Genomic DNA, 8,581 nt, shown 5'->3' with positions numbered 1-8,581 from the left:
TATTGCATTAGATAGCTGAGGAATTGCTGGCTTGTTTCCTTGCTTCCCATTGTATGTGCAGTTTCGTGTACCTGTCCGGTAGAAGTCAGCCAATGCTGAATTCGTCGTGACTTGTTAGTTATTTCTGTTTTATCATCCCATGCAACTGAATTCACTTTTTGTTGTATTTTAATTTAAGGGCTTTTCTTCTGGCAGTTTGAAGGAAGCTGAGGTAATATTTGAAGGGAGGAGTCCATGGCAGCTGAGCTGAGAAATACAACTTGATAGCATTAATTTTGAAGATAACTACACTGCAAATCTGTTTGGTTTGATTCAGGTATTCTTCTTGTCAGATTTGATGGAAGTTACGTTTCAATTATATTTACTTTTTTTTTACCTTTTTTCTATTGCATTAGATAGCTGAGGAATTGCTGGCTTGTTTGCTTGCTTCCCATTAGATGTGCAGTTTCGTGTACCTGTCCGGTAGAAGCCAGCCAATGCTGAATTCGTCGTGACTTGTTAGTTATTTCTGTTTTATCATCCCATGCAACGGAATTCACTTTTTTTTGTATTTTAATTTAAGGTCTTTTCTTGTGGCATTTTGAAGGAAGCTGAGGTAATATTTGAAGGGAGGAATCCGCGGCAGCTGAGCTGTGAAACACAACTGGATGACATTGATTTTGAAGGTAACTAAACTGCAAATCTATTTGGTTTGATTCAGGTATTCTTCTTGCCAGATTTTATGGAAGGTACGTTTTAATTATTGTTGTTTACTATTTTTTTACTTTTTTTCTATTGCATTAGATAGCTGAGAAATTGCTGGCTTGTTTACTTGCTTCCAATTAGATGTGCAGTTTCGTGTACCTGTCCGGTAGAAGTCAGCCAGTGCTGAATTCGTCGTGACTTGTTAGTTATTTCTGTTTTATCATCCCATGCAACTGAATTCACTTTTTATTGTATTTTAATTTAAGGTCTTTTCTTGTGGCATTTTGAAGGAAGCTGAGGTAATATTTGAAGGGAGGAGTCCGCGGCAGTTGAGCTGAGAAACACAACTGGATGACATTGATTTTGAAGGTAACTAAACTGCAAATCTGTTTGGTTTGATTCAGGTATTATTCTTGTCATATTTTATGGAAGGTACGTTTCAATTATTATTGTTTACTATTTTTTACTTTTTTTTCTATTGCATTAGATAGCTGAGGAATTGCTAGCTTATTTCCTTGCTTCCCATTAGATGTGCAGTTTCGTGTTCCTGACCGGTAGAAGGCAGCCAAAGCTGGCTTGGCCGTGATTTGTTAGTTATTTCTGTTTTATCATCCCATGCAACTGAATTCACTTTTTGTTGTATTTTAATTTTAGGGTTTTTTTGTGGCATTTTGAAGGAAGTTGAGGAAATATTTGAAGGGAGGAATCCGCGGCACCTGAGCTGAGAAGCACAACGTAATGACGTTGATTTTGAAAGTAACTAAACTGCAAATCTGTTTAGTTTGATTCAGGTATTCATCTTGCCAGATTTTATGGAAGGTACGTTTCAATTATTGTTGTTTATTATTTTTTACCTTTTTTCTATTGCATTAGATAGCTGAGGATTTTGCTAGCTTGTTTGGTTGCTTCCCATTAGATGTGCAGTTTCGTGTACTTGACCGGTAGAAGTCAGCTAAAGCTGACTTGGCTGTTACTTATTAGTTATTTCTGTATTAAATTCTCAAAGAACTAAATTCACTTTAGATGCATAAAAAATATAGAAATAATTTTTTTGTTGTATTTTATTTTAAGGGACTTTTTTGCGGCATTTTGAAGAAAGTTGAGGGGTTATTAAATAATTTTTTTGTTGTATTTTATTTTAAGGGATTTTCTTGCGGCATTTTGAAGAAAGTTGAGGAGTTATTTGAAGGGAGGAGTCTGCAGCAGCTGAGCTGACAGGCACAACTTGAAGGCATTAATTATATTAGTTACTGGTACGGTTTTGGGTTTTTTATATTAGTTACTGGTACAGATAGGGTTAGTTGTATGAGTTACTGGTAAGCTACTTTTGAGCTTTTACTTTGTAATGCTTGTTTTATTGCTTTCAATGAAAGACACCTATGGGTTTTCATGAGTCAGAGTAAACTATCTGTTATACTGCTACTTTCTTTTGCTGTACATACTTATGCGTTGCTACTTTTTTTTATCAAGTCAACACAACTAACTTCTAAATATCTATTGATGAAGTAAACTACCTGTGCAACAAAACCTTCTAAAAAGAGAGATAGTTATACTTATTTTTGAATCATCATGGGCAAGTCTAATTTTTTAGTTTATGTTTCAGTTGCCCTAATTTGGTTTGTAGAGGCTACTATGGACCAAATTGTATGCATCACTACAGCATTCAGTGCAGAGTGAGTTAAAGTTTACTTCAGTCTGAGTTTTATTCAAATTTTGCGTACTTGATTGGATTTATGTCTATTCTTGATGCTTGCTCGATTGGTTAATTCCTAATATTAGGGCTTACCAATACAGCTGTTTGATTCCAAGTGTGGCCAATCATCAGGATGAAATACTGGTTTTGAGCACTGAATTGAATTGTGAAATATTACAGAAAGTAGCCGAAAGGGGAGGATATGGTACAGAGAGGTATGAGAAATTGGAGTTGCGAAAGAAGGTTGCCGAGCATTATTATGCCCTTCGTGATTCTTCTTGGAAAGTAACTCATATTAAATTAGTAAATTTGCTCGTCTATATGATCAAATTTACAAATATTTTAGGTTGCCGAGCATTATTATGCCCTTCGTGATTCTTATGTGACTAGTTTAATTTACCAATAATTGCTCATGTACTGCCCTATGGGCTTCTGAAATAAAAAAAGAAAAAGAAAAAAATCATTTTTTAATATTTGCTGTACTTTTGACATACTTTTGACGTACTTTTGTAAGGAATTATTTGTTGTACCAGTGACTAATTCATGTATTTATTATTGTTAATTTGGGAAGCGCAAACGATTGGAGCTACAAGGAAGAAGCGTGAAAGATGCTCGAAGGAAGAAAAACAAACACAAAAACCTCTGATGACCCTTCTGACTCATCAGATTCAAGTTCGGACAATGAGTGTCAGAATGATGGCAACTCTAGTAGTGATGCTTCTAGAGCTCAGATTGCTGTGTATAAGTGCTTGTACTAAAAAATTTGAAATTTGATGAAATGAACTCACTGTTGAGCTTTAAACGGCTGATGCAAATGTCTGTGCAATGTACGTGATGACTAAAATATTAATCAATGTAACTTGATCAGAGATATGCTGACTGTTTTTTTTTTTTTTGTATTTTTTTCTCCCTGAATCTTGCATTGAGGGTGTAGTTTGTCATTTTGTATTAACTGTAACGTTTGTGTAATATTTGTGTAGTATGCCAATTTTACTTTCTGTTCAGTTCTGTGTTCTTCATTGTCCATCTGTTGAGTGTTTATTTGTAATATATTATTGTGTATATGATTAAAATTATGTCATGACGAAATTGTCCTTGATACTGATTCAATCATACATAATTGTTTACTTTGTGCATTCAGCTTGTGTAGAGTCATATACGTTTTTTCTTATAAAACCCAATTATTATACATGTCTCTAGGTTTTCTCCACCACCAAATCTGACAAGTCCAAGAAATAAGGAACTCTTATAAGTTGGGGATGATATTTATTCCATTTGTCTTTTGAACATTGGAGGCAGTTAATTGTGTAGTTACTATTTTTTTGTTTATTTTTACTTGGATAGATAAATTTACTGTGTAGAGGTTGTTAGAGTATACCATTCATTTGTTGACAAGGTTACAACACAGTTCATTTTTTGTTACATAAGAGCATTAATGTTTGAAAGAACTTTTTTTATTCAGATTATGATCTATCTAAGTTTTTAGAATATTCAGTTTCGTAGTGTGCTAAATTTCTGTCAATATATCCTTATTCTAACACAAGAATTGAAGACCGCATTTAGTTCAAGAAAATGAAAAAAAAATCTTGTCATGTTGATAGCAATAATTAACGGCACATATCACAATTTTAGATGAAAATACTTGAAACTTTGCCAGACTTCACTTCCCAGTCATCAGTCACTTGATGATCTTTTTTGTTGTGTGAGATTGGACCACTGGAGGTGGAACTAAGATAGGTAAGTTTGTATGTGCTTAATAAATGCTTTGACTACCCTTATATCCTTTTGAGTGGCTTCAAAACACAACACAAGAAGTCACAACAGACAACATCAATGTTTATATGCATCATGTAATTTATTTTACTTGTCCAGACAAATGCAGATTTTGCACACAAAAAATGTAAGCCAATACGCATTTTTACACTTGATCGGGTCCTTCACATCCTTGGTGCCCCTCTTGACGGGCTTAGGCTTCTCGGCTGATTTCTTCTTCACAGATAATCTTTACGAATAGAAAATAAATTGGAAAATCACTTCAAACACTATCAGATCCGATCTCAGATTCATATGAAACGAAACAAATCAAGCAATAAGAAAATTCAACTCACTTGTCATCAGCTCTCGTTCGTTCTCAGCCCGCGTTCCGTTCATCGCGACTTACTTCAAAAACAAGATCAGATCGGTCAAAAATGATGCAAACACACAAAAATTGAGGTAAGAAAATTGGCAGATACTTCATCAGGTGAGCTATAGCATACAAGGCCATGCCATCAACATCTTCATGTAGATTCTTGACATATACCTAATATCATACTAGGTGGCCTTGTTAATACTAGATAGCATACAAAGCCGCCTAATATCACTACAATGCTTGGTGTGTGATATATCCTTGTTGATATACATGTTAATATTAGGTAGCATATCCTTGTTAATACTAGTAGCATACAAGGCCACCTAATATCACCACAATAGAGTATAATTCAAAAAGCACAAATAAAACATCAAACAATTAAAAAGACCTGAATGCCTCCATCTTCACCAAATCGGCCGTGAATAACATAAAATACTATGTCAACAGCCATGACAAGATGCTCCACAAACTTATCTAGAGATTTGATACACTTGTGCTTGGCTACGTGACATTAATCAAACTTAGGAGAGAAAAATAACACATTAGCTTGACTGGGAAATTTTACAAAGATAAAAATCCAACCTTTCTAGCTTAAAATTGAAATTAGCCGATGTATTAATGTACTAAAGAGATAGCATATGCCTTCAACATCTGGAATTTAGGTAGAAATTTGCAGCCTTTTTTAAATTTATCTAGGTAGAAATTTGCAGTAATTTTCAACATCTGAAATCTAAAGGAGAAGAACTCACTTGTATGTGATCAATCACATACCTCACCGAGTTGAGATAAATGTATCTCTTCGCCAAGGGACCACCACACACCAAACCAACTCTGAGTTGTCTCTCTTTCTTTTCTTCCCTCTCCTTTGCTCTCTTTTAGTTTCAATAAAGCCTCATATAAAGCCAAGTGATCAGGCCTCAAATATGCCTAAAAAATATACCTGTATTGGTGATTATGAGTGCTTGGAAATCAAATTAAAATCCTTAAACAAAATATTATCGCTGTTTAGTACTCAAAATCAATGAACTGTTGCATATCAGATTATTAGTTCCCACTTCCCATACATCAAGGTACCAACATGAAAAGAAAATCAGTATACCCAAATTTTATTTTTCTATGTCTTTTAACAGTCAAATTTTCTCTTTAAAGTATCTAATAAAAGCTCCATTGATTAATTAAGCAACAATTATAACAAAAAAAATTAAAGAGTAGCAAGTGCTATAAAAGTAAACAAAAAGACAAGTTTACCAGAACTAGCAATGCTATGTTCTTTATCTTTTCTCGTGCTAACTTGAGTAGTTGGTCAAGGTAAACTATCAACCTATCAAGAGAGCAACAAATAAAATTCGATAATGCATTGTCAACTTAGTCATAGAAAGGTTAAGAGTCTTCACAGGACACAGGTATTCAAATAAGAAAATAAAAACACAATACAAATAACTCCTATTTGGAATATGCGAGATCATGCTTCTCTTATTGTGACTCATACATGAATTGGCTGGTTCCTTTTCCACGTTTGATGTTGTCTGGTTAAGCAGAGAATTTCACAACAAATTCATATATCTGATAAAGATGTTAACATTTTGCATATCTGGAAGTGTTTTGAAACTGTACCAATCAATTCAGTACCTGACAATTTATCATTAAGGGATTTTAGTTGAAAGAAAAGAGACATCAAGGAAGTTAACTTGTCTAAGTATCAAAAACCAGTATATACGAATTTTAATTACATCTACAGTTATTGTGCTTTATGCGATTCTAAAATAAATATCAGAAGCAAATGAAAAGGTAAATATTGGGAGCAGTTCATGTAGTTAGAATTTGACAGGGAATAAGGGATTTGAGTTGTGTAGGGTATAAGGAGCCAGCATTCTTTGTTAATGATATCACCTTATTAGACCTATTATTTCGACTTGTTTCCATACAAAAATCTATGTTTTGAACCAACAAATAGTGCCTTTTACATTGAATATCCATAGAATGTGGTACTGCTATGTTTTGGTTCTTACTTTGCAGGAATCAGGCGAAATCGGGCAAAATCAGGCAAATGGCAGACTTCAGGAAGATCTGATGCGAGGCGCATCACCCAAGATGCGAGTCGCATCAAAGCCCAAAGCGACCTGCGATGCGACCCTCACTCCTCACTTGAAGACCAGATGATGCGAGTCGCATCCACGTGATGCGAGTCGCATCACGGGTTGCTGCCCAATTCAAATTGAACCTGACAAGCCCCAAGTCAGACCTGTTGCCTATATAAGGAGGTCCTATGCCAGAATTTCGGGAGCTTTTTCCCCCTTTACATTCCAGATCACTTGGAGAGCAGAGATCAAGAGAGAAGGAAGAGATTGGAGCTTGCTTGAAGAAGAAGAGAAGAGAAGATTGCAAGATCCTCTCCAATCCACCTTTGATCTTCGAGCTTCATCATGATCTGCTTATTCTCTCTCTCTTTTATGCTTTCTTTTACCATGCTTGAGTAGATCTTTAGTTCCTAGGGTTAGGATGTAGTCTCTAAACTTTGTCTTTGAGTTGCATGTTGTTTTGATCTAAGTTTGAACTTGTGTGATTCTTTGTTTGAGTATTCATTGATTGCTTGATTGATTCTTGATTGTCTACTGTTAGATGTCTATAGCATCTCTTCTAGTAATTTGGCCTTGATGTTTCTTGCAATTGTGATTGAGTATTTGAAGTAGATCTAAGATCAATAGTAGCCGAGAGGTGAACTTTCCATTATCGAAAGGTTGTGGATACTTCTAGCAAACCAGACAATCAATTTAGGTCAGATACCAGTAGGCGAGAGCTACAGGTTGAAGCCTCGCACAAGAAATCAACTTAGATACGAACACATGTCAGCTCAGCTCGAGGGCCAAGCGACCCGCATCAGAGATGATGCGAGTCGCATCATACGGGTCGCATCAGAGATGATGCGAGTCGCATGATAGGTCCAGATAAGGCAAAGTTTGGGATGAAACCTGAAACCCTGGGAGCGCCTTTTATCATTGTTCAAAACCAAAACCTTTAATTGCTTTCATCTACTGTTAATTGAATTGTCACTTGAAATTAGGAAATATAAACAAACCAAACCCAACTTTTCACACTTCTAGTACCTAACTCGGATTAGTAAGAATTTAGAATCGAATTACACCGTCCCTGAGGATCGATACCTTATTATACTATACGGATAGGATTGTGCACTTGCAATCTTAGACGAGAGTAGATTCAAGGTTTAAACTGGTACAGCTAGTTGTACCTGAAACTTTGTAGCATACCTTTGTAAGCGAACAAGTTTTTGGTGCCGTTGCCGGGGACGGCTATCAATTATTTTCTAGATTTTTGCTTTTCTTAGTTAATCTAGATTTTAATTGTATCTTTTCTTTTGCTTTACTTCCTTATTACTAAAAAAACTGGCTTTCATTCCCCCTCCTGCAGGTAAATACAAGCTGACTTACCAACTGAGGAGCAGAGGGCCACTTTTTGACGAAACACCTCCAGACGACACAGTTCCTGCTCAGACATCAACTGAAGCGACCCGCATCGAAGTTGACGCGACTCGCATCACAACTGAAGCGACTCGCATCACAACTGAAGCGACTCGCATCACAGAGACAATGTCAGAACATCCGAGCAGGGAGGACAGGGACGCAGAGGCCAGAGATAGAGAAAGGGAAGACTTGACTGATCAGTCTGATGACGACATGGATGTCTTCATGCCGAGAACCTTGCGAGAGTTTAATGTGCCAAGGGCAGGAGATGTCAGAGGCGCGATCAGACTACCAAGGATTCCCGGACAACAACCGAACTTCAACCCAGGGGTTGTCAACATGGTTCAGCAGAATGTGTTCAATGGCATGGATCACGAGGATCCACATGCTCATCTCCAAACCTTCCTCGAGTGCATCACAACCATCAAGACCAATGGGGCGACAGCTGATTACACCAAACTTGCTTTATTTCCTTTTACTCTTTGGGACAAGGCCAAGAAATGGTTAGGGTTATTACCAAGGGATTCCATTACCAATTGGAGGGAATTGTCTAAATTGTTTCTGACTAGGTTTTTCCCCCACAAAAGAACTGCC

General features: G+C 36.4%; 1 long non-coding RNA gene across 1 annotated transcript; it reads right to left on the bottom strand.

The window, feature by feature from the left end:
* Nucleotides 1–5,318: 5,318 nt before the first annotated feature.
* Nucleotides 5,319–6,381, bottom strand: LOC144554542 (uncharacterized). Its single transcript, XR_013511638.1, has 3 exons — nt 5,950–6,381; nt 5,757–5,829; nt 5,319–5,448 (listed from the first exon to the last, which is right to left on the bottom strand). It is a non-coding gene; the product is annotated as an uncharacterized LOC144554542 (long non-coding RNA).
* Nucleotides 6,382–8,581: the final 2,200 nt, after the last annotated feature.

This window comes from Carex rostrata, chromosome 5 (genome assembly GCF_964058835.1).
Source record: "Carex rostrata chromosome 5, lpCarRost1.2, whole genome shotgun sequence".
Classification (NCBI taxonomy): domain Eukaryota; kingdom Viridiplantae; phylum Streptophyta; class Magnoliopsida; order Poales; family Cyperaceae; genus Carex; species Carex rostrata.
The sequence above is the reverse complement of the archived record's forward strand: the minus strand, read 5'-3'. Positions and strand labels throughout refer to the sequence as shown.